Source organism: Petaurus breviceps, unplaced genomic scaffold (genome assembly GCF_028583685.1).
Source record: "Petaurus breviceps papuanus isolate PSGF00001 unplaced genomic scaffold, PetGlider_PUasm1.0 90723, whole genome shotgun sequence".
In the NCBI taxonomy this organism is placed as follows: domain Eukaryota; kingdom Metazoa; phylum Chordata; class Mammalia; order Diprotodontia; family Petauridae; genus Petaurus; species Petaurus breviceps.
This window is the reverse complement of record NW_027187323.1, coordinates 8,662,361-8,689,761: the sequence shown is the minus strand read 5'-3', so window position 1 is coordinate 8,689,761 and position 27,401 is coordinate 8,662,361. Positions and strand designations below refer to the sequence as shown.

The following is a 27,401-nucleotide window of genomic DNA, read 5'->3' as shown; positions in this document are numbered from 1 at the left end:
ATAGGCTTCAACAGTCTTCCAAAGAGGACTGTGACAAACACACACACAAAAAAGATTAAGAGTGGCTGATGATCTCTAAAGTCTTTCCTTAGAAAAAATAAAATCTTATATTCCTATGAATTCCTACTTAGTACTAGAAGAGGCCTTAAAACAAGGGTCCTTAACTGCAGAGTTGATAGGGACCTGTCCAGTTTTAAAATATTTTGATAACATTTCAGTATAATTACTTTCCTCTGTAATCCTATTACTTTATTTTATGTATTTAAAAATATTACCCTGGGGCGGCTAGGTGGCACAGTGAGTAAAGCTGGAGTCAGGGGGAGTCAGCCTCAGACACTTAACAACCACACAAAAAAAAACTAGCCATGTAACCTTGGGCAAATTAACCCCAATTGCCCTCCAAAAGGCAAAAACAAAAACAAAAACATTACCCTAAGAAGGGATCCCTAGAAAAAATGACAAAGGAGTCCATGTCACAATAAAAGCTAAGGACTACAGTAAGAGAGTCAGGTTTCTCATCTATAAAGCACATCAACTCTCCCTCCCATCTGCTATCTCCTACCCTGATCCCCAACTTGGAAAAGATAAAGCTGGAGGATGGCTAGGTGAGATGGGATCCCCAGAAAATCCTCTTCCCACAAAGTAGTGGCACTTTGTTCCTGGTAACTCTAGCTTGGTTTCCTACCTACAGAAAGATGACCTTGGCGCTACAGCTGTACCCAAGTGGAGCTTAAAATGAAAAAGCAGAAACAGGATAATCATACTTTGTAAATGAACGAAGGGCTTCCCTAAAAGAGGTTTAAAAGGAGAGGGGGAGTGGGATAAAAAGAAAACAAGTGAGAGTGCCTAAAACCCAGTGTGGCCCTTTGACTGAATCCAAAAGGCCACAGGTTCCCCACCTCTGGCTAACACATGGGGAGTCTCCTCTTCTACACTAAAAAGCCAAGTTCAAAAGTATTTCTTTTATCTTACATCCAAGAGAAAGTCAGCCTCCTTACATGAGAAATGTGCAGAGAAAGTGAAGTCTGAAACATGCTAGAATGATGCAGCAGGAAAAAAAAGCAAGGCTATTTGGGTGACCTGGAAAGAGGGGGGAGAAGCTTACACCTGGTTCCCAGTGCTAAGATGTCTGCCAAAACTTCCGTAGAAAAGGAAGGTGAAGGTCTCAGAGCAAGGTGGAAAATGCTATGGAGCTGTAGGGAGAATGTAAAAGGATGGAGAGGGAAGAAATGCCATCTGTTTTTATCACTGTCATGTTGCAGGTTGGGCATGAGAAAGTGGGAAAAGTTAGTAAGACGTTTCTTTTTCCAAAGGGTATCTCCTTGGCATTCCCTCCTCCACATACACATACACCTCTCAGATTTTGTTGGGGTTTTAAAATTTTTTTTAAATGCTTAATCCGGATAGAATGTTCCTGAGGTAGAGGTAATGGGGGGATGTACTAGGCACAGATTTAGGAAAAAAAGAATCACAGAGCAGTGGCTAACAAGGGTTCTCTGTCTAACAAATGTGAACTAAAACTAGTTTTGGACAGCTCTCAAAAGTTGCTAGGTTTGGGGAGAGCTCCTTTCATTTGAATGGATGGATTTTGTTTGCTCCTGCCTGTTGTTTTTGCATTACTATTCAGTATTGCTAGAGTGTTTTACCAATACTTAAGTTTGATCCAAATACAGTAAAAGGTGGTAGAATGTATGAAACCCAAAACATTGTCATTTGTTTGTTAGTGGCCAAGGCTCTCATCTAAAGCACAGAGGAAGCCGGCAGCTGCTACATATTCCACGAATCTGTATCAAATACATTTATTGAATTTTGAAAATTCTGTATGTAAAATCAGTATGCTATGTTTCAATATAATCTTAGGTGTTTAGGATTTAAAAAAAAAAAAACAACTTCTTCTCCCATATTTTCAATCTCAACTTCCATATTTGTTTGGGATTCTAAGCTTCTCCACTTTCTTGGTTTTCTTGTAAAACTTACTATAATGATTTACATTTTTGTAAGGCAGGAGCTCATTTACTTTGGAAAAAAAATAAAACAATTCTCCCAAATAATTCAAGGCTTTTTATATGGCAAAACTGCTATCAATCAAAAGAACAATGGTGGGCTTCAGTAGATTCTACCATATTTATTAAAAAGTATTTAAGTGTGGGGCGGCCAGGTAGCACAGCAAGTAAGAGCACCGGCTCCAGTGTTGAGAAGACTTGGAGATCGAATCCCGGGCTCAGGCACTCAGCACCACACCCAGAAACACCTGGCCGTGTAACCTTGAGCAAGTTACTTAACCCCAATTGCTTAGGGGTGGCCAGGTGGCTCAGGGAGTAAGAGCACCGGTTCCAGTGTTGGGACGACCTGGAGATCGAATCCCGGGCTCAGGCACTCAGCACCACACCCAGAAATAACTGGCTGTGTAACCTTGAGCAAGTTACTTAACCCCAATTGCTTTAAAAAAAAAAAAGTATTTAAGTGTAAGAAGTGTAATATAAATAGCATTCAAGAAAGGTATGGTAGGAAAAGGAGGTAAGTACTAGAAATGGAAAAAGAAACAGTTCTAAGTAATGCATTAGTTCCCATAAAAAATTAAAAATCCTAAAGGAAGGCATCCAGTATACTAGGTATTTCATCCATGGAGGGTTTAGGGACATAGAAGAAGCTGGACAAGAGTCTCAAAGGATGAGAAGGCTGTCCCTCAATCCTGGAATACAATCCCCCTCCTTATCTCTGTCTCCTAGAATACCTTGTTTCCTTCAGGACAAGATTCCAGTACTAGCTTACATGAAGTCTTTCCTGAATCAACTCCTTCTGCTCCCAACTACTAGTGCCCATCCCACCAAAATAAACCCTGCATCTCTATATATTTATTTATAGGCATATGTATTGTCTCTCCTAATAGAATCTAAGCTCCTTGAGGGCAGGAAATATTTTATTTTTGTCTGTATATTTCCAGAGTTTATCAAAGCATGTGACTCACTGTGGGTACTTCAGTTACTGATTAAATGACTAAACACATGAATAAACCATGATTTGCACAACTGGAGGATATATCTACATCAACGAGGTTATGCTCCACTAACACAGGCAAATAATTATGTGTAATTATTTTTCAATATAAGACTATTTCCTAATAATTATGTTCAAGGTCACAAAGGTAGTAAGTGTCAAGCTTGGGATTGGTAATGTTAATGAAATAGGAAGATCTTCCCTGCCCATTAATAGGCCTAAAACATGGAACTCGTGATCACATGGAGCCCAACATGGGAGGAGCTTGCCCAAGGAGGAGGGGGAGAGAGAGCAGGAGCAGAAAGTGAGGGAGAGCAGAGAGAGAGTGAGAAGCAAGTTGAGTGGGTGGAGGGAGGAATTTGTCTAGGGGAATTTGCTTTTGTGGGGAGGTCTGACAGAAAGAAGACTCACCATACTGGCACTCTCTGGATTAGTGATCCTCCTGGTATCCTAAGGATGTTCCCAATAAATATTTTGGTTTTGTCTTTGAGGAGAAGAGTCTCTTGTATTTTGCTAATCTACCCTGGAAATATGCATGCATATTCATAGCAGCTGCTATGGGTATCACATTGGAGTACAGGATTAGAATCCATGTCTTCTGACTGTAAATTCTGTATGCTTACCACTTCACCACAATGCCTCTGTTTGAAAACAATAATAAAAAAGCTTTCCACACAACTGTATTCCCCTTCTCAGAGAGTCAATTCCCACTTGTGATTCAAAGAAGCTAAGTGACCTCTCATTACCCTAACACAATTTCCTAAGGCTATTAATTGAAGAACAGTTTCAGGTTTGCATGGAATTTACTTACCTGGTAATTCTTTACACCAATGAAATCATAGGTCCAAATTTAAAAAACAAAAACTATCATAGCATGAACAAATAAGGCCCAAATCTGGATTCATTATTTTCCCAATCAGCTACATTCAAAAGCTCCCCAATCTTTTTGAGGAGATGCATTATTTACAAAAGAATCTGAATTAATTGGTATTTTGAATTGTTTTACAAGTAGGTATAATCACATGCGTACATAGTCAAACTGCATTCTCACTGACTGATAGAGTCACTTCTGCAAAATAATTATTTTTGCCTTTTTTGTTCCTTGAAGTAAATATTAAGAGCAATTTTTTTCTTTGTCTTAAAGACAAAATATTTTTCACGAACTATATTTATGAAATTAATGGTAGTTTGCAGGAACATTTTCGTTTTAAGTGCAACTGTACAAACAATCGTTCAATACACATTAAATAAATTTCTACAATGTGCCCTGCATTTTGCTAGGTACTGGGATACAAAAACAAAAGTGAGATAAAATAGTCTCTGCCCTCAAAAAGCTGACAATCTACTAGAGAAGAACTTTTGATATAACAAAAAAAGCATAATGCCAGAAGTAAAAAGAACTAATGTAAGTTCCATCATGTCATTTAATGTCTCTGAGCCTGTTTCCTCATCTCTAAATAGGGATATTATCTATATCCCTACTTGACAAGAGTATTAAAAAGATCCAATAAAATAACAGTGTAAAACAATACAGCATCATACAAAGGTACAGTGTTATATTAGTAATAGCATAATTTTTAAGTGGCTTTAAGTGATTTCCATTTGACATCTTATTTTAAAATATAAACTGCTTTGCAAATCTTAAAGTACCATATAAATATCTATCACTTTTTGTTCTTGTTCAGTCATTTCAATTATGTCTGATTCTTCATGACTGTTTCGGGTTTTGTTTTGGGGCAAAGATACTGGAGTGGTTTTTGCCATTTCCTTCTCCAGCTCATTTGACAGAGAACTAAGGCAAATATGGTTAAGTGACTTGCCCAGGGTCATACAACTATTAAGTGTCTGAGGACAGATTTTAACTCAGAAAGAATGGTCTTCCTGACTTCAGGCCTGACACTCTATCCATTGAGCCTAACTAGACACCCTAGCTATCCCTTTACTGCCTATGCACTGTCTTACTTTTGCTAGTTTAAGATATATATCCCCCATTAAACCATGAGTTCCATGAGGGCAAGGCTTCTTATATCTATAACATCCTCTTGCCTTTCCACCAACAAATCAAGCACTAAACACAGTGAGTAGATAATAGGCACTTATTAAATGTTTCTTGGTTTTTATACATCTTGGTATGTGAATGAAACAAAAAAAAACCCATATTTTAATTGTTTTCCTATGAATGTCAATATTGTGTTTTGAAGGTAAATAAGGAATTTTTTAATTTGGGGGGGTAGAAGACATCTGGATCAAGTGACCAGTAAAATGGCGACCTCAACAATTTTCTCCAGTTTCTACAAACTCTCAAAACCACCCCAAAGAAGTATACTATATGTACTATAGACTATTTACTACAGGAAGAATAATTACAGGTGAATCTATAGGACAAGAAATCAAGAAGCAAACAAGATAACAATTTTAACAATTAACACTGGAGAACACTAATCCTTAATGTGTTACATAGCACCCCACCCCTTCAGCCTCCATCTTTCAGCAGGCAGCATAAACAAACCCACAGGCTTATTTGGGGGAACCTAAAAAAGGGACCATAGCATGAGTTGGCACTCCTATTCCCTTCCTTTCCACAGTGTAACAAGCAGCCGACACTGGCTCTGACTGGCAATGTGAGGAGTACTATGAGGAGAAATGGGGGGGGAGGAAAAGTAATCGTGCTTCCTTATGCCTGGAGTAGAACCTAGGTTAGAAAACCACAAGGTTGCACAGATTCTGCTCAAAATGTCCACCTCTTCCATCTCCAAAGTTGCAAAAAGTAGCAGAAGTTGACTTGCCAATCAATAAGAGAGGAAAGAACTGAGATAAGGGGGACAAAATGTGGGTAGGTTGGACCAGAAAGGAAAAGGAAATAAAATCCAGTCAAAGCTAGTCTTGTCCCCAAAAGCTATTCAAAATGGATCTAGGCCAGTGAAAAGTAAATCCCCTATTGTCAAAAAGGGTTGAGGCACCTTTGAATTCTAGTCCCCAGAATTCTCAGCAACAGAAAACTCAGCAACAAAGTTATCAGAAGGTGAAGGAAAGGGGAAGATATATATATATATATATATATATATATATATATATATATATATATATATATATATATATATTTATATACACCCATGTGTATACACACTAACACAGATATACATACATATATAGGTGTATATATATATATATAGTTACATACAGGTGTGCATAGTTACATGTATATATAAAGAATATCTCAAAACTTAGTCATTTTAAGCTTTTTTATTCCACTTGAGCTTAAAAACGCACTTTTAGAACACTATTTATCCAAAATACTAAAACTACCAGCAATGTCAAGAAAAGAAAATTCAATTAAAAACCTAGAACATGAGCAGATAAATCAACAGAAATGATACTAAAATTAGGATGAGTACTAAAATATCAAAAAAAAAAACCTTACATGTTTCTCTGAATATTTTAAAACAAAGTAAATTAAATCTAAGCTTGATAAAACAGAATGCTAGGGAATCCCAAATTAGAAAAGAATATAAGAACTTGCCAAGTAAGTACTCTTTAAAGTAGAAATAATTAGGAGAATAGAAAGAAATTAATCTATAGTGGCATATCGCTCCAAAGAAGCAGGGGGGAAAACAGATGTGATACAAATACTGAGTATATCACAAAGTCTTACTGCAGTTATAAGCTACTAAAGCTTTGGTACATTCTATGTATTGAAGAAAGATGGACAGGCAGCGCAGGACATATAATGCTGGACCTGGAAATCAGGAAGACTTGACTCCAAATCTAGCCTCAGACACTCAATAGCCGTGTGACCCTGTGCAAGTCAGTTAATTTCTATGTCTCAGTTATCATACCTGTAAAATGGGGATAACAATAACATCAATTTCTAAGGGTAGTTGTGATAACAAAATGAGAAAATATGATAATAAAATGAAAAATATTACATATATTAATATGTAAAGCACTTTGCAAACCTTAACATTCTATATAAATGATAACTATCACCACCCTCACCATTATTCTTGTCACTGTTGTTTTATAATATTGTTGTTATTATCATCAACAATTTGGAAAAACAGGAGCAAAATGCAATAATGCTAAAGAAACACATCATCTCTGTATAGACAAAAGTCATCATCTCGAAGAAAGAATATTCATAGAAAATTAAATAATCTTAGATCTCTGAGGAGACCATGACAAACCAGAAAGCAAACACCAAAATGCAGGAAACATTGCAAGAAAACTTCCCAGAAATTTTGAATACAGAAAATAAAAATCAACTCCAGAAAAAAAAAAAAAGAAACAAATTTTAAAAACTCCTAGGCTTCAAATTCAAAGGGAATTTTAACAATTTCAAACAACCTAACAATTTTAAGGATAAACAATGAGTTTTTCAAGCAACCAAGAGAAAGACCTTCAAATATAAAAGAAAGGAAATTTAAATAATCCAAGATTGTTCTGCATCCACATGAAGCCACAGAATACTATATACTGAAAAGCAAAGGCAATTAAGATGCAATGAAAAATGAAAGACTCTACAAAACTGAGCCTAATCACCAAGTGAAAAAGATGGACAATCAATAAAAGAAAGGTATTTGAAGCATTATTGTCCCCCCAAAAGGAATTTACTCAATGTCAATTTAATCGACTTACAAACATCCCAAACGACAAAAACACAAGAAAAGCAAATATATATCAAGTTAAAAAATGAGTAATGAAATAAAATATTCCATTTCTAGAAATTACTCTTTAAAAAACAAAGACTGATTTATTGAGTTTCAAACAACAATAGAGGGATCATTAAGAGATTTTTCTTTTAAATAGACAAGCTGATAACAGTGAAAAAGAAAATAAAGAAAAAGAAGTGACAGGTTTGATACAATATGGACCCCTATGCCCTCCCAAAAGATGAATCAAAGTGCTCTGTAGGACTATAGTCCTACAGAAATAAATGGGATAGGGGAAGTGATGGATGGAGGAGAATGTATGATAAACCCTAATCAAATCTACAGCTGAGCAAAGAAGTTTAGTTAGTAATACTATGATCAAGAAATGGGATTACAGAAGAATGAAGAGATGACCAAATGGAGTAACTGAAACAAAAGAAATGAAAGGGGGAAGTCTCAAATCACTAGGGAAGGAGGGTACCAATGAAGAACAGTTCCATTAGGAAAGAGGCTATATCCACAATGGAAAAATGGAGATCTTACCATACATCTAATCTGGGAGAGCTCCACTAATTCTGAGGAGCTATTGTGATTCCATGTACAATATCCCAAACCTCTGGGGAAGAGAAATCAGAAATTTGACGGTAGTTGCTGGGTCCCAAGAAGAGTGGGAGAACAACGACGCAGAGAGGAGAATAAATGGCAAACAGGAAGGAGAATCATTATAGGGAGGGTAAGAAGTAGAATTGGACACGGGATGTGAAACACAGGGTAATTTGCTACAAAAGGGCAATGCTTCTATCATCATTAATTATTTATAAATTGATACTTCTATGAGTTGATACATCTGAGAAAGAAGCACAAAAGCAAAAAAGGATGATGGGGAAATATCTACAAAAAGAATAATAAAAAAATAGGTTAGAAAAAGGAGCTCAAACGATTCTTCAGAAGCTTTAATTTCATGAAAAAAACTCACTAAGAGATTAATAGTGAAGGAATAAATAAGGATACAGATCTTGAATCAAAGAATCTAGTCCTAATACCTAAACTAGGGAAGGATAAAGCAAACAAAGAGAACTAATATCAATAATTAACTGATTCAATATGGAAATCAAAAAAAATTTTTTTTTATTTTGATTCAAAATTTCTGGCAAAAATGCAGTTGATCCGAAAATCATTCATTATGACATTAGATTTATACCTAGGATGCAAGGATGGTGCAATATTAGAAAAACAATCATATTAAAAACGAAACAGTAAAACCAGAGGATAATTCCAAGGTACAGATGAGACTGTGGCTATGACACTTGAGCACAAGTTCTAAAAGGCTCTACCAAAATAAAAAAGGATTTGAGTGCCCTGGAAACAGATACTTATAGCTTTTGTTTGAGGATCAACATGACTAGATTTGAAGAAGTTCATCTCTAAGGGCCACACAGTGGCTTTTTGGAAGGAAGGCATTTAACTAAGGAATGAGAGATTGCTATATGCAACATCAGAGAGAGTCCCCATAAAAAAAAATAAATAACAGATGGCGGAAGTTAAATTATTAACATTATTATGCCTTTCTCAGTCTGAAAAAAAAAAACTCATTATCCTTTTGGGATAAGCTTCTCTGAACTTCAGTAGCATGGCCCTCACATCAGACATACAATCTGTCACAAGTTCTATACTCAAAGCCTGCCCAGATTTGTAGGACCTACAGAAGTCTCCACTGGTAGAGCATCTGAAAATCCCAGTTCACCACCAAGCTATGATAAGACACTTCAAGGACTTTAGTGTCAACTGTCATTAAATATTTACTAAGAGCCTATTTATTACCTGTCAGGCATTATGCTAAGCACTAAAGATACAAATAAGAAAAAGTCAGTCCCTGTCCTCAAGGGAGGAACACAAATGGAAGATACATAAAACAAAGTTGAAGGCAAGGCCATAATGTTGGTGCAACTGAAACCAAGCAAAGTATCTGATGAAAATGAAGTTCATTGGAAAGTTCTGAGTTCTCTATATTATAGCTGCAAATACCTGCCACTCACACTGCACTTCATAGTTGACAAATCATTTTCACATACATTCACCATAAATTCATGAGCAAAGCTTGGCAGGTGATTTTATAGATGAGGAAATTGAAGTTTAAAACAACTAAGTGGTTTGTCCAAAGGTCAAAAAGTTAGTAACAAATGATGTCTGGACTGGAATCCAAGTTCTGCACACTTTCCCCAATATCATGTACATGTTCCCTAATCAGAGAATAAGCCTGGTGTGTTCGGAGAACAGTAAAAGGACTGGCTTGCTGGGAACCAGTAGGAAATAAAAGTCAAGACTGGACCATATTAAATTAGTGAGGCCTTGAAAGCTAGCCAAGAGAGTCTGATGTGGCACAAGATGTGATGGCCACAAGAAGTGATGTGGCAGGAATAAGAAGTCACTGATGCCACTCAGCCAAAACATAAAATGCATGGAATCATAGGGTTTAGAAATAGAAGAGATCTTAATGGTTCTCTCCTCCAATGTCCTCCCTCATCTTATAAGTGAGAAAACTGAGAGCCAGGGTCTTTAAGTGATTAGCCCAAAATTACACAAATATTTTTGCTTTCCTGGAACAAATAGGAGAACCAGGATTCAAATTCAGATCTCCTTCCACCACATCATATTGTGACTTCTCTTTAGGCCAATAAGCATCAATCCTTAGTTAACTTAATCTGGGAAGGAAAAATAAGAATGGACTAAAACACTTGAATGGGAAAAAATAAAAATTTTAATAATAAAAATTAAAAACATGACCCACTACCCTAACATAGTACTTCTTCAGGCCGTCAATGTTCTCATCACTCTATTTTTTTTACAGAAAACAAACTCCCTTTCACTGCATGCAACATTACCAAGATATTATTATGTATGGAACTTGATGGCCAGTATAGACAGATCCATTCTCAAGGAATGACTTTTGTGAAGCTGTTGAAAGTTAATGGAGTATAAGCTAATAAAAAAAATCCCCCATCTTACAGTACCAGCATCGCATAATCATCAGCCTGTTCTCAGTAATTCCTCCTTTTTTCCCACATTTCCCTCTGTGTTGGAGTTTAGATACGGCTAAAGACTCCAGTGAAGTATAAAATCTAGATGTAATCTTGTAAGCTTAGTAACATCCACATCATTCATTCCATTGTTCACTGAAGAAGTAATAAATAATTGTACTTAGAACCTCAAATGAAAGACACTGCCTACATATTAGATGAATTGGGGAAAAACTGAGGCATTAGTTCTCTTAATTAGAATCTAAAGATTCCGACTGAGTCAGCATCGGTCTAACTGTAGTTAGATCTCCTCAGTTCTACTGCAATCTGACACGCCCTTCAGTGATGGATTGATTAACTCAGAGAAACACTTTATGAAATGTATACACCCATAATTGCATACTTGGATGATCAAGATATTACAGATGTTTTTCTTGAAGGAAATGTGTACTGAACCTGTTCATTTACTTGGAATATTAAGATATTATAAATCAAATCACAGAAATAACACTGCTTCTTACATAAGACTGTCAATATCCTCTTTAAGTGCTCTAGAATCTATCTGATGTGCTATTCTCAGGGGTTCCTACCAAATATTGTCTTATAAGTAAAACATAAAAATAAAATCCTTTCTGGCACTTTGAATAATAAGCCTTGTTAGAATGAGTTCCAAGGAAGAGCTACCTTAGCTTGAATTCTATATTCAACTCTATATCATCTTATTAAGGTGTAATGATCTATCACCGCATTCTGAATATGGTAGTAATTCCAATAAGTTTTAAATATAAAATCATCTTACAAATATTCAGTCCATATATGTCAGATATCTGTATGAAATAAGGTTTCTATGTGATTTAAGAGAGTCTGCTTAGATGGCCTGAGGCCATACATGTTTTAAGGACGAAAGTAGTCTACATAACTAAAGAAACTTGAAAATTCTTTAAGCATTGCATTAATATTTTCCACTAACGTTGGTCTAAAAGTTAATACTCAAAGTATTCAGCAAGTTCATGTTTATCTCTATATTTAAGTTGTCAGAGGTTTGATCAAGCATGCAAATCTCACTGGGCTTAGTGACCCTATCTAAACATCTTATGGGTACATTAAAAATTGAATGGGCATAAACAACTCCAACTGTGTGGGACTCAAGACAGCATTCCAGTGATCTTTGTGTTTCATATACCTCAACAATTGGGACAGTTTGCCAGGGAATAAAAGCAACTAATTATTGTCTTTTGCTGGAGGGCACGTATGCTGATCTCTACAGGTATCTCTACTGCTGCTTTTTGCCTAATGTATTGCCTCTTGAAGAAATTCACTATAAGGACTTACAAAGCATTTGATAGAACACTAAACTGCTTGGTATTCAGGAAGAAATGCACTCTAACTTCTCAAAGAGGATGCTAAAAAAGAAATAGCAGTTGGGGTGGCAGTAAGTGGTTTGAGAAGGAATAGTATGAAATTGCATCTATTAGACACATTAAATTATAATGTTGATACTTTTGATTAATACAGAAAGTTTTCAATGAAAATATTTTCTAAACAGCAGATAAAATAAGAAGCCCTTATATGTATTTTAAAATCTTATGTTTGTTTTTTTAAGGCTTCCTATAAAACAAAAATCTCAGTCCATCCTCTCTCTCTGGAAGTACATTATAAAATTCTATAGTGTCACAAAGACAAAAGGAATTTCTACTAACGTCTGAGAAATAGCTGCAATGATAATAAGGGCAGGTCAATCTCAGAATTTAACCCTAAGATCATGTATGAGAGGAAGTGGATAAAATACTAGACTTGGAGTGAAAAAGACCTGAGTTTGAATCCTACCTCTGATACCTACTCTCTGTAAGACCACAGGCAAGTCATTTAAATCCCTTGGTGTATGACTCGTCATCTGCAAAATGAAACCTTGGCCTTCGGCTTCCTCATACTTGTAGGAGTTACCTAACAGGGTTGGTGTGGGGTTCAAATTAATAATACATGCAAAATGCTTTAACACTTTAAAGTGGTATATAAATGACAGCTACTATGATGATGTACAAAGTCTGTATAAACAAAATGAAATATTTGAGTAATTATGTCGCATGAGGCTTAGAAAATTAAATGATTAATCAATAAATACATGGGATATGCCATCAATACCCGGTGAACTCTGGTCCAACAAATTTCCATATCCTGAAGCTCATTTAGTTCCTGGGTTAGTGGACCTTATCAGTGACCTAGAAGGTCAGGTAATGGGAGTGATCAGTCTGACAGATAGTGTGAATGGCTATTATGTTTTAGACCAAAAACACATGCTGAGACTGACTACATAAAGTAGGTTATTGGGCAAGCCCTTAGCCCTGAAGACTGGGCTATGGAACCAACATATCTAAGTGGAAGACAGGTGGCCAGGCAGACAGCGAGAAAGAAGAAGGGAAGGAGTTCCTTATCAAAAATGGCAATCATGTGAGAAGAGGACAGAAATCAGCGCTGGACAGAATGTAACAAAATGCATTGTCCAAAAGGTTGGTCCGGATATAAACAATTTTTAACCTGGGGTCTGTTAATTTTTTTTTTATATTTTTAACTGTAATTCAACGTAATTGGTTTTGTTGGTAATCCTATATATTTTATGCATTTAAAAACTTTATTCTGAGCAGGAGTCTTTAGGCTTCTCCAAGTCGCCAAAGTGGTCCACAATACAAAAAAAAAAAAGTTAAGAACCCCTGACTTAAAGGTTAATAAGACAGAATATACTAAAGCCAAAAGCAAAGTAAGGATTTCTCCCAGGAATTGTGAGGACTTGGATTTTTCTGGCCATACTCACTTTGAATAAAGAGGGAGAGGCATCAGTCAGACCAGTGAGAGATTGAACAAAAGAAGGTTATCTCTACTATTGTTGCTGTAGTTTGTTCTTCTCAAAGAGGAACAATGAATACAAGGAGGGTGATCTCCAGACTCTGCAGTGAACTGGAGTTAAGGTGGAAAATGATCAGCCCACTCTCTCCTCCAGAGTTATGAGAGTCCAGTAGCAAGACATAGGTTAGGACAACTGGCAATGCCCCAGGAAGCTTTGGGGGACCTTAGTCTTTTTAAACTAAGATCTTTCCCAGGTCTCAATTTGTCTTAGGTATCCATTCAGTAATTTGGAGATTTAAGGATAGGTAAAAAATGAGGCAAAAAAAATGGCCTAGTCCACCTACTCAAAAGAAAAAAATAATCAATCTGGGAGGGGAAGACTCTCAGGGTTTCTGGCCAAAACAGAAACAATTTTTACTCTGAGCCACCAAAACCCAAACAATGGCTAGGGTTGGGGCCTGTTATTGGCCAATCAGTGAGAGCCAGAGCGATTTGGGTTTAAAGGTACAAGTCAAGTAGCTCTATTTGAATCCCAATGGACTTTATTAAAGCCTGATTTTCCAGTTCTATATTTCAAGAAATCATAAATGAAAACTACACGAGACAAAAGAGTTAATTGTCCCAGTTTTTTTTTTTTAATGATCTAAAAAATATGTAGGGAACAGTAAAATCTAGCCCCCAAATCCAAAGAAAGGAGGAGGAAGCACTAATACAATAGTATTAGCTAAGTCTCCCTTAGCCCAGGAATTTTGCAGTTAGGAGGCATGTTTTGAAGGGAGATAGAAGGTTGTACTAGGAGATACAGAGTAGGACATATGCCATCTGTGTCCTAGGGTTATATCTGATTCATATCATCTTTCCTCTCTCTTCCACTCCACCGATGAAGATCAGGACTAAGGGCATAATCATCAGATAATCAAAGACCTATTTGGTAGCAGCCTAGGCTCTGTGAATACAAAGAATAAAAATGAAACAATCTCTGACTTCAGAGCTTACATTCTACCTGAAAAGACAACACCTGTAAATATAACTTATGTACAGAATAAATAATGCAAGGAAGTTAATTAAATAGCAGCAAGGTCGTCTGGGAGAGACCAGAAAAGCAATATGTACAAGGTGGTGTGTGAGCAGAATCTACTTTGACTTCATGTGCATCAAATGGAAACGTTCAAGAATATGAGTACAGGAGACAGTGTGGTAATTCTGAAAAGAGTATTAGGCTGAAGTCAGGATAACTAGATTGGCATCCTGGCTCTGCCACTGACTTTATGACTCTGGTCATATCACTCAACCCCTGTGGGCCTCAATGACCTCATCTCTAAAATGTGGAGATTAGGCTAGATCATTTCTATGACTCTTTTCAACTCTCAGAAATCTATTATTACGCTATGAATACCAGTTTCCTGGCAACCAAAAAGTGTATGACCTGAATAAGGTTAAGTTGATTAAATAATATTTCATCTAATACAAGACCTTTATCCAAGCAATATAAAGGCATATTAGCAAACATTTCGAATCCCTGGGCCTCTGTTTCCTTACCTGTAAAATGAGTGAATTGGTCTAGTTAGCCCCCGAAGTCCCTTCCAACTCTACATCTATGAACCTATGAGCAGCCTGTATTCTCAATAGGGAAACAGAGAGAGAAGCATTTTCATAAGCATCTGGCAAGGAAAAAACATATATGGGTATTTTAAAAAATTAATGTCTTCTACCAATGTCCGTAAACTGATAAGGAAAAACGTTCATATTTTCCTAACAAACCTACCAGTCTATGCCTCTCCAAACCCACCTTTTAATGAATTTCCCTATTTCTGTCCAGGGCAAGACCAATTTTCTAGTCTCCCAGCTTTGTAAGATTGGTGTTGTCCTTACTCTTCCCAAATATACATATTCAACCTGTTACTTAATTTTGCTATTTTTATCATCCCAACATCCCTCACATCCATCCTCTTTTCACTCCTCTCACAAACACCAGCTTACTCCAAGCAAGATCTTATCACCTGTCACCTAAAGCATTACAGCCGCCTCCTAATTGGTGTCTTCCACTCAAGTCTTTTCCACAACAGTCCAGCCCCCATAGTGTAGACAAAGTGATTTTTCTTAAGTGCAAATCTGGCCTGGTCAGTAAATTCCAGTAGTACTCTAATGCCTCTAGAATAAAAGAGCAATCTCCAGGTTTGGTATTTAAAATCATTCAAACTGGCCTCAACATACCCTTTTAGATTCATTACAATCCTCTCCCACAGCCCTCACTACCCCTTCCACTGTACCCCCAGGCTTCTAATGCTTTACAGTATAATCAACCTGACCTTATCTCGGTTCCTCACCCAGGGCATTTATCTCTCAACTCTACCCTGTGGCACTGCTGTCCCTCCTGCCTGGAATATCTCCCACCTCACCTGTGCCTCACAGAAGCCTTCTCTTCACACAAGACAGCTCAAGCACTACTTTTCCTGATCCTTCTAACTGCTATTGCTTTTCTTCACTACTTTGTATTTAATGAATTTGCATTTTCATAGAATTTTTTTCTGTTTTACACATACAGGTTTATGTCTATATGTATATATACATATATACAAACACACTTGCATATTATCTTTCCAGACAGAAGGTAAACACCTTGAAAGTCTCTATATGCTTTACCTGTCAATTTCCTATTTTTACTAAGAGCAAAAAAAAAAAAGTTGGCAAATATCAATACAAATTATGAACTTGAAGAGACATTAAGTAGGGTCAGTGCAAAACAATACAAAGAAATTTGGTTGTTGGTTTTGTTTTTTTTTTGCTAAGAAACATTAAAGTTGTCTCTTTTTCTGTAAATTGGAAAAAAAAACTAAATGGAAAAAATATTTCCAGAAAATTTTACACTGGTAAAAAAGTAAAGTTTTGTAAGTTAATCAGAAACCATACATATATACATACATTTTTTTAAGTTCTATCAAATATGTAAGAAAAAGTCTAAAACAAATGGAAAGTAATTATTAAATTACCCAGAACATGAAATTAAAATGTTATTCTAAAATTGTTTCTGGCCTGAAACTCTTAGAAGAAACCTCAACTGAAGTGGTTAAATGGCTTGTTTGTTTGTTTTTCCCTTCAATCAAAACTGTAGTTTCTATAGGCTTAAAGTAGGTAAATGAAAGTATAACATCTTAGAATTTCTTTGAAAATACATTTAACTCTACACAGGAGTTGAGCTATATACCCCACTCCTTTTTCCACATCTGCCCATTAATCAGCCAATCAATCAACAAACATTTTTAAACTCAGCTTGGTTCCTTAGCTCTTCTGTCCCAAATAATAAAAAAAAAGCAACTCCAGGTTTTCATATCTAGTCAGTCAGTCAGTCAATAAACATTTAACATAACAATAAACATATCTATCACATACCTCTCTAAATTTGGTGGTATGGCATTTCATTGTTAAGTCTAACTCTTACTTAAATTATACACTCCCAGGGGATAGCAAAAATTTCACTGCCCTTAGGCTGGGATTTGGTTCCCACTTCCAATTCATGGTTATATTTAACTGACCTAGTGTAACTATCAAGAAATAAGACTTTATAGGAATGTGTTTTAAACAAACATGTCAAAAGTAATATAGGCATGCATACAGTAGTGACTCAGGTGGACCCAAAATACATTCCAAGCGTTTTTTCTTCAAATTCACCGTGGGAGGCTGTGATGTTGCCTCTGCTCACACACACACACACACACACACAACTGCTTTATAATTAGCATATAGACAAATAAATTCGCCACCCAAAAAAGCAAAGATTTACCACAATTCAAAATAGATATACACATACACATAGCTCCAAATTGAAAGCATCAAAAATATTTTGAATGATGATGATTTTGGGGAATAAGTACAGGGAATATGCACATAATCCCTATGAGAATATAAAGAGGACAAAACTAATTGAAAATGTAAGATCTGGTACAAAGGGGTTTAAAAAAAAACTGCTGTATAATTTTACAGCTATACTTTCAACAGCCTTTTCAAAGGGACTTCTAAAGTTTGGGGCTTTGTTTTTTGGTTGCCTTTTTTTTTTTTTTAATACTGTCTGCAGATTCTAGACAGCACCTAAGGGGAGACCTTTGGGTTGTCCTAGCATCTTCACACCTCTCCAACTCTGACCTTCAAAAATGCCCATTATTTAAGGCTTATGATTAGTGGAGTAAGTGAAAGGAGGTTCTACTCTAAGTTTGTCATGATAAAGCCTAGATATCTTTGAGTCAGTGTGGATTTTTCACCTCAAAAAAAATTTAAACTTGTTATGTGAAGTAAACAGTACTTTCATAATTGTTGGCTTTTTTGCTAGCACTGGTTTCAAAATGACTAATAATGAGGCAGCACAAACTCTAGAAATATAACTCTCTGGGCAAAACCAAGAAACCCCTCTCAGCCTAGTTTGCAAAGGATTCTGGTAATTAACTATTTCCTAGATAAATGACTAATTTTTCTGCACATTAGATAAAAAAAATTACCAAAGGCTGTTGATTAGAATAAAATGTAATTTATGATAGGGTAATTTCTTTCCATGGGATTAACTACTACTTCTTTTCAATGACTTTTTTTTTCAGAGCTACTATAGGTAAGTGGTATGACAGAAAATAAAATGATGTGAAGCAAATAATTATTGTTGGGGAAAACTCAACAAGGTCTGATTTCTGACTTTTAAAGTAGGTTTGGAGAAAAGTTATCATATGGCTCTATCAAGGCTTCTTAGTGTGATTATGGTAAATCCCATAAACTGGATGCACATCTTCCCTTAAAACAGAGCTTTTCTGAAATTTTCAAATACCTTCAGTCATAAAAAGTAGTGCCAAAACTGTATTCCAGTTCTCTTGATGTTAAGAAGACTGACATATATCCATGTAGGATCAAAGTATTAAAGTTAGAAAGGTCCTCCAGAATAATTTAGTCCCAAATCCCTTATTTTACAAATAAGGAAAATGAAATCCAAAGGAGATTTGCCTCAGGGCACACAGGTAGAAAATGGTAGAACCATTATTTTTAAAAGTATTTCATTCTAAAGGACTATGGAGGAAGGACCATGGAATGTGTGAGGCTTCTGTGTCATGTAGGTAACAGGAATAAAGTAATAAGGAAACAACTGGCCTGTTGCCCTGTGTCTCCATTACAAGGACATTCTCTACCTTCATGGTCTCAGATTAAGAACTAGGGTGCTTAAAAAAAAAGTTTCCTATAATATAACATCATCTCTAGGCCCCTCCCCTTTTTATTTATTTTATTTATTTTGCTTTTTGGAGGGCAACTGGGGTAAGTGATTTGCCCAAGGTCACACGGCTAGTTTTTTTGTGTGTGTATGTTAAGTGTCTGAGACTGAATTTGAACTCAGGTCCTCCTGACTCCAGGGCAGGTGCTCTATTCACTGTACCACCTGGGGGGGATGGTGCCCCCCTTTTTAAAAACTACTTCCTCAGGGCCTAGAAATGTGGTTTATAAAAGCTATTCGTTCTATTATCTAATCCCTCATTTCCATTAGATTGAACAAGTTCCACCCCAACCAAGAGAATGTAGAGAGACTAGACCATGATGGGGAAGAGAACAAAACAAAAGTCCTGGTACTGTATTTCATTCTACTATTGTTGTTTGCTACCAGTAGTTAAGAAAGTTGGTGTTTTTTTTTTTAAGAGTCAAAGTCTAAGTAATCTTAGAAAGCAGCTATTTGACAAAGCCATAACCATATTTCAGTATTATGCTTTAGCCCCAATTTAAGAAAACAATGGAGGAGAGGGGTGTTTAGGAGAAGAGAGGAAGGGAGGATTAGAAAAAAGCTAAAAAAAAAAGTGGTTGTATTTTATATTACAAAAGGATTATTTGCTTTGCAAAAGGGTTTGCTATAGGTTTCCTTTAAGTATTGGGTTCCTGGAGTGCACCGAATATTTGTTTAAAGATAATTTAACAGATGACAGAGTGGCTTTGGGGCAAAAAACACACAAGCCTGATTGCTAGGAACTGCAGACTGAATATCACTTGAAGATAAAGTATCTCAGAAAGACATATGGAAAATATGGTTCAATTTATAACAATCATTTACACCCACCTTTTTGGGAAGGCAGTACATGAAGCCAAATGTACCTGCAAGATGGGTTTGGATAGCAAATTTTGCTACAGGCTTTTCTTCAAAGTTTTACTGTGGCTTTTCCTAAGAAAAAGACTACATGTAAAACTATGTGTTTGATAACACTACTTTACTAGTTATCTTAGTGTAGCCAGGAAGACAATAGGGAGCAATAATCATAATATGTGCCACTATTTCTAACACTCACTTGGCACAGACCTCCTTCTGTCTTATATATTAATTATATATATATATATATATATATATATTTTTTTTTTTTTTTTAAAGCAATCGGGGTTAAGCAACTTGCTCAAGGTTACACGGCCAGTTATTTCTAGGTGTGGTGCTGAGTATGCGAGCCCGGATTTGATCCAGGTCATCCAGTGCTCTTACTCGCTGAGCCACCTGGCCACCCCTAAGCAATTGGAGTTAAGTAACTTGCTCAAGGTTACACGGCCAGGTGTTTCTGGGCGGGTCCTAAGTGTTTGAGCCCGGGATTCGATCTCCAGGTCAGTCTGACACTGGACCCGGTGCTCTTACTCGCTGTGCTACCTGGCCACCCCAGGTAATCTGTCTTATATATTAATTATATATATTATTATGAGCAGTACTCATAATATGTACCACTATTTCTAACACTCACTTGGCATAGACCTCCTTCTGCCTTATATTATTCATTAACTTTAGTGTTTGACAAGTCTTAGCTTCTCAAACTAGATTGTAAAGAAAAGATCAAGTCAGAAATTTCTAAGTACCCACCACAACATATGGCACAGTTCTTTGAACACTGCAGACACTCAAGGAACATATACAGAATGGGTAACACTGGCCTTGATGTCTGAAGGATTGGGTTAGAATTCCAACTCTGACATCTAATTGCTAGGTGAACACTAGCAATCCAATCCAATTCACTCCAATGGCATCAATTAAGTGCCTGCTATAGGCAAGGTTCTGTGCTAGGCACCAGAGGTAAAGCACAAATTGAAAACCAGGTTCTGTGTCCAAGGAGTTCATATCCATATAATTTCTCTGGGTCTCTGTTTCCCTATTTGTAAAGTAGGTTTAATATATAGTATCAATCCCACAAAGTTGCCATATGTTCTATTAACCATAAAGTGCTATAAAAATGAGCTTACTTCAAGGACTGTGAGCCCATCGATTGTTAGAGCTGGAAGGGGATTTCAGAGCCCAACCCCTGCACTTCAGGAAAATGAGGGTCAAGGAGGTTGTGCTTTGTCCAAAGTTACATAGGTAGCACTAGAGGCTCTAATTTTGTCTATATGAGTAATGCCTTCTCTGATATAGATCATAGCCCCTCTATAAGTCAACAAATACTGTTTGAGAGCTGCTGCAGCTAAAAAATTCAATTCCTACAAACCCGGTGATAAGCTTCTCACTTTATTGATATTTTATTTTTTCCAATTACATGTAAAGATCTAGTTTTCAAGATTCACTTTTATAAGATTTTGAGTTCCAAATTTTTCTCCCTTCCTGCCTCCCTTCCCCCATCCCCAAGAGAGCAAGCAATCGGATATGTTACACATGTACAATAGTATTAAAAATATTTCCACATTAGTCATGTTGTGAAAGAAGAATCAGAACAAAAGGGAAAAACCACGAGAAAGAAAAAGAAACAAAGTGAAAATAGTATGCTTCGATCTGCATTTAGACTCTATAGTTCTTTTTCTGGGCTTGGATAGCATTTTCCTTCACAAGTCCCCTGGAACTGTCCTGGATCATGGCACTGCTGAAAAGAGCTAAGTCTACCATAGCTGATCATCACATGATGTTGTCACTACTGTACACAACATTCTCCCAGTTCTTCCCACCTCACTCAGAACCAGCTCATTGTAAGTCTTTCCAGACTTTTCTGAAATCTGCCTGCCCATCATTTCCCACAGAAAAATAGTATTCGATTATATTCATACCACAGCCTGTTCACCCATTCCCCAAACAATGGGCATCTACTAAATCTCCAACTCTTTGCCACTACAAAAAGAGCTGCTATAAATATTTTTGTATATGTGGGTACTCTTACCTGTTTATGATCTCTTTAAAATATAGACCTAGCAGTGGTATTGCTGAATAAAAGGGCACACACAGTTCTACAGTCTTTGGGTACAGCCCCAAACTGCTCTCCAGAATAAGTCCACAATTCCACCAATAATGCATTAGTGATTCAATTTTCCCACATCTTCTCCAACATTTATCATTTTCCTTCTCTGTCATATCAGCCGATCTGATAGGTGTGAGCTGGTGCCTCAGATTTGTTTTAACTTGCACCTCTCCAGTCAACAGTGATCTAGAGAATTTTTTCGCATAACTACAGATAGCTTTAACCTCTTCCAGATAAACTTCTCAAAACTGAGGGAGGCTGGTCTTTGAAATCACAGAGTACTCCATGTAAAAAATTGTCACTTGGTTTCTATCATTATCACAGCATCAATGGGTTTTTTGTGTTTAGCTATTCTTTGAATCTGTACAATGTCACCTCAAAACATAACAAAAAACTCATTAGAATAGTTGAGGAGAAGGCTGAATTTTTGTGATTGCTGGGTATTTTTTGGTTTTGTTGCGGCATTTTATTAGTCACCTGAAAGAATGATGGTCATTTTCCAACATGTACCGGAGCCAATATGAACTCATGAAAAAAAAACCATGTACATATGAGTACTGTACTTTTAAATGCTAAATAAAATACCCCAAAACATTAAAAAAAATAGAAAGATTCTTTCAGTGACAGCTGATAAGAAGTAACTGTTTATTTGTTTCAAGGGGAAAGAGTATTTGTTTGTGGTTTTTACTAACAAAATTACCAGTAAAAATGTCACCTCAAAAAAAATGGCATATTATATATGATACAATGTGAAATTAGGACTTGATTAAAATGACTTGTATTAGCAGAATCATAAATTTACTTTCATAAGCAATTTATAAAATGTTTGCTTACAATTTTTATAAAATACTGTAGAAGTCCTTCCCAAAATATTATCCAGACCTCTTTTGTACAATGAGCAGAAAAAATGTGACACAGTGGATCTCCTACACATACATTATCAAAACTCTTTTTCTTTAAAAAATTTATGTCTTGTCCCTTGCCATACATCTCTTGGCACGAGAAGTTTATATTTTCAGTTTTTATGGGAAATCCAGCAAGCTTCACACAATGAAAGGCTGCTCTTACTGTAAGAATCTTAAGTTTTAAAATGACAGCTTCATTTTTACAAAGACAGTTTCAAAAAAAAATGTGTATATATATATATATATATATATTCCTGTGGCCAATAAACTGATGGACCAAACATCTAATCCCAACCAAGAGGGACATGCTGCTCTAGGACTTTACCATAATATTACATACATCTGATTTCTTCATTTGGTCTTTATTTTTTTCCCCAATAGGAAAGAATCCATGCCATAGTTGAAGGAAGGATACCAATATGAAAGGAAGATGTTGGTAGAATCTGTTGATCTGCATTCCTATTTCAAGGGGTTTTTAATTGTGAGAAGATGGCCAGGGACTCAGATCCCCATTCATGAATCATCTCTCACTTTATGATATGACAAGTCACTTTAACTTCTTTTTTGAAACACCAGTTTCTTCATCTATAAAATAAGGCCAATGCCACGTCAAACGTGAAGTAACCATAATCTGGGAATGTAGTTACAGAAGCATGAAGTTAAAAGAAATCTGATGTCAGGATGCCCTGGCAAGAAGATTCTAAATATTTTCATAAAGAAAGTACTCTGAACTCTTGACAGGGACAGTTTACAATTTAAATTAAGATCATCACAAAGGAGGCAAATCAAAATTATTGATAAGGTTGGGGTGGGGAATGGAGACCTGAAATGTTCCATAAAGAAAAGAAAACTGAGGAAACAGGAAGAGGAAAATAGAAAGAAAAACAACAAAAACATGCTTCCTGACTCAGAGAATGGGTTGGATCTATGAGGAAACTTCAAGGGAACAGAAAGTAGCCTTCAAAAGAGAAGAATGGGGGAAAGATCTACAAATGAAAGTCATATTAAGGAGGTGTTGGCTGCTGTTTTTTATGTCCATTGAGAACATAGTTTTGTTGTTCTTGTGGTTATTTTTAAAGGCTAAATTACAGTAGTCTTAGGTTAAGGCATGAAGATGACCCTGACAATAAATACTGCTGTAAATGATGTTGCTATTGATGGTGCTATCATTCAAGACTGCACAAACTTCAAAAAGAATTTTTTTGAAATTATCATTATGAAATTCTCATTAATTTCAATTAATTTTTTTGAAATTATCATTCAAGACTAGAACAGACTTCAAAAAATATTATAGGTGGACTGAACTAAGAGTTTGACCCAGCATGACAATTAAGTGGTTTACTCTTATTCTTAGTGATACTTCAGAAAAGGACAAACACTTGGCTGTCTGGAAAGTCTCACGTTCTATACTTAATGAGAGTAAGTGTACAACATCATTTCACAGGAATAACCTTTTTTTTAAAGATACAATCCTGTAATAAAAACTAATAATTTTCCAAAGAATAAAAACTACATAGAATCATAGATTCAGAGCAGAAAGGAGCCTCAGAAGTCATCAAAGCCCAGCCCCCGCATTTTGCAGATAAGGAAACTGAGACCTAGGTTAGTTAAGTGACTAACTCCAAGTCATATAGGGAGTGAGGTAGGATTTAAATCCATGATTCTTGACCTCCAGCGCCAATACTCTTTCATCACTGTACAATTCACATAACTAATTCTTCAAATCTTTTAAAGATCTATGCTTTCATCAACCCTCCACCCCTTAGTAAATTTCCTGAATTGCTTTTCCCAAAAAAACTAGATTGAGCCAATTTGCCAAGGGCTCCCTCTTCTCCTTTCCTCCTCACTTCACATCATTCTTGCCTCCCCCGACTCTCTCCTCCTTCACACCTGTCTCTGATGAAGAGATGGCTCTTATGTTTGCCAAGGTAAACCTCTCTATATGCAGCCTTAGTTGCATCCCCTCACACCTTTTATAGCCTATCACTCCCCACTATTAACCCCATTCTCGCACTTCTCCACAATTCCCATTTACTGGCTCTTTCCCAACTGCCTACAAAGATGCTCATGTCTCCACTATCTTTGGGAAAATAAAAAAACTTTCTTGATCCAAGCATCCCCATTGGATATCAGATGATACAATATCACTCCTGCCCTTCTTTGCTAAACTCCTTGAGAAAAGCTTTTACACTAGTGCCTCCCTTCCCATCCTTGCTTCTAAGGCCTCTGCAGTCTAGCTTCTGATCTCTTCATTCAACTGGAGCTGCTTTTACCATCAGTCTTTTAATTGCAAACTCTAATGTCCTTTTCTCAAACCTTCATTCTTCTTGACCTGTCTGCAGAATGTGACACTGTTGATGAAAAGATCTTCTCAAACATTTCCTCCAAGCTAGATTTCATGATATAGCTCTTCCCTAGTTTTCCTACTAGGTGGCAAACCAGAGTGTTTAGGCCTGGAGCTCAATTATGGACTCAGACATTAGCCATGAAACTTTGGAAACAATGAAAAAAATCACTTGACCTTTCTCAACCTCAGTTTCCTCACTGTAAAATGGGATAAGAATAGTACCTGCTTCCTAGGGTTACTGTGAGGATCAAATGAGAAAAGATATATAAAGTACTGTGAACACCATAAGTCACTATATAAATGCTAGCTATTATTACTATTATTTAACAGAATGACTACATGGAAATTTTTAAGAGTACGATACCATAAATTCACTGAACCTCACTTTTTTTTCCTTCTTTTTCTCTAACACATCTTCTCTCTGAACCCGAGTTCCCACATCATCCTTATTAGACTACAGAAGTTCACACAGGTTTTTCCTTTTCTCCTTTGTCCAACAGTACTCAACCTGGCCATTAAGAGATACAGATTTTACTGGTAGAAACTACAGGGAAAAATTCAGGATATGAGAATAAGAGGAAGGTAGATGGCTCAGTGGATGGGGCACTGGACCTAGAGTCAGGAAGACCTGAGTTCAAATCTAGCCTCAGACTTTTACTAACTATGAGTCTCTGGGAAGGTCACCTGACCTTTGTTTGCTAATCCATTACAGAAGGAAATAGCAAACCACTCCAGTATCGTTGCCAGGAAAACCCCATGGACAGTATTGGTGTGCTATGGTCCATGGGGTCACAAAGAATCAGATATGACTGAATGACAACAATGAGAATAAGAGAAGTTTTAAAGGTTTATAGATAATTCATCAATTAATCCTGACTTTACATACAATTCTACAGGGAATTAGGTTTTGTTCTTTCTGAGTTCTTCCTCTCTTGTTCATTTGGCCTTTGTTGCCACCAACACTCCTTGCCTATTAATAATAACATTATAATAATAAGTATTTATATAGACCTTTAAGGTTTGCGTCTTACTTGATATTCATTACAACCCTATGTGGTAAGAGATATTATTATGCTCATTTTATAGACGAGGAAACTGAGGCTGAGCATGGTTAAGTGACTTGGCTAGGGTCACACAGATACTAAGCATCTGAGGTGGTATTCAAACTGAGGTCTTCCTAACTCCAAGTCTATTAATGGCGTATACAACCATACAGACATCATCTTCCTGACCCTATACATAATCAGCCAGCCCAACAGTATCCAAGTTGGATGTCAATATATATTAAGTTTTAAGTTTATTAGTGACCTTCGGTAAACCTGTTAGGCTTTCCAACCTTTCTGGAAGTTTTCTTCAGGTTGAGATTCTAGAGACCCTGGCATCTTCTTGATATATTCTGGGGGGTTGTAATGGAAATGCAAATTTAAAGATCTTCCCTGCCCCTAGGCTAAAGTGCACCTGGAGACTGGGGTGGGAGGCTTGTTTTTCAGTTGATACTTTTTGATTGGCCAGTGGGTCCAAAAGGTTGTTACATTCTCTGAGCCAGGAGAAGGCTATATAAGCCCTGATGTGTAGCTTTGTTTTGGGACTCACTTTGAGAAGTGTTCTGTGATTTGATCTGAATACTGGGAAGCCGTTGTTGAGAGTCCCCCGGCTTTGAAAAACCCAGAATGTGGAAACCCAGATGTTGACTGGGTATGGATGTAATGGTTGGACAGTTTGGAAATCTGTCTACTTGATGTTTCTGTCTTGATAATTATGCCTCTGTATACTTTGAGGTTCAGGGTGCTGACCTTTTCTCCTGAACAAGGTAAACGATATATGTCTGACTGATTAAAGTAAGCTTGTTAACCCATTTTGAGTTGCTTTCCTTTAACAAAGCAGATCCAAGAACCTGTATGGGCAGCAAACCCTGAGGACGCACTTGGGGTGCTTGCTGCTACAAAATGGTGTCACGAACAGGATCTGCAGAGTAAAAGGAAAGTATGGGGGCTGGGATAGTCGTTTATTTCCCAGCTGTGGTAGCTGTGACTCTGTGGAGCCATGGACCAGGAGAGAAGAGTGGCCTGCATGCAGACTTCGCTGAGCTGAGAGCAGGAATGGTGAGCTGCCTGCATCGGGACCTGGGCAGAAGCCAGGAGCGGCTGCTGCCTGTGGGAGGAGAAGGAGCCCAGGAGTTCAGAATTCAGCCACAGGAAAAGATAAGAACTGAGCAGCAAAGCAGGGGCACTGAGTGTGTTTCCTGGCTGCTTCCCACAGTTTGGGACCCTGGGGGAGGATGGACTTGTGAGTGTGGTGGGTGGGATGAAGTGCCTTGGATCCCCAGGGATCCCACCTTGTTGGTTTTGTTGCCCAGCCCCTGTCTGTGCTTGGAGGCAGGGGCTGGAGCTGTGTGAGGGGAAGGATACCCCCCCCCCCCCCCCCCCCCCCCCCCCCCC

At 37.0% G+C, this 27,401-nt stretch overlaps 1 protein-coding gene across 6 annotated transcripts in view; it reads right to left on the bottom strand.

Annotated features, from left to right (window-relative positions):
* Positions 1 to 27,401, bottom strand: part of GTDC1 (glycosyltransferase like domain containing 1) — a 476,083-nt gene that overhangs the window by 366,539 nt on the left and 82,143 nt on the right. Inside the window, exon 1 of one of the 6 annotated variants that reach the window (XM_069066752.1) lies at positions 21,634 to 21,656. The exons of the other annotated variants lie outside the window; for them this stretch is intronic. The gene's annotated coding sequence lies outside the window, so the exon portion shown is untranslated. Of the gene's footprint in view, positions 1 to 21,633; positions 21,657 to 27,401 lie in introns of those variants that run through there. 6 annotated transcript variants of the gene reach the window in all.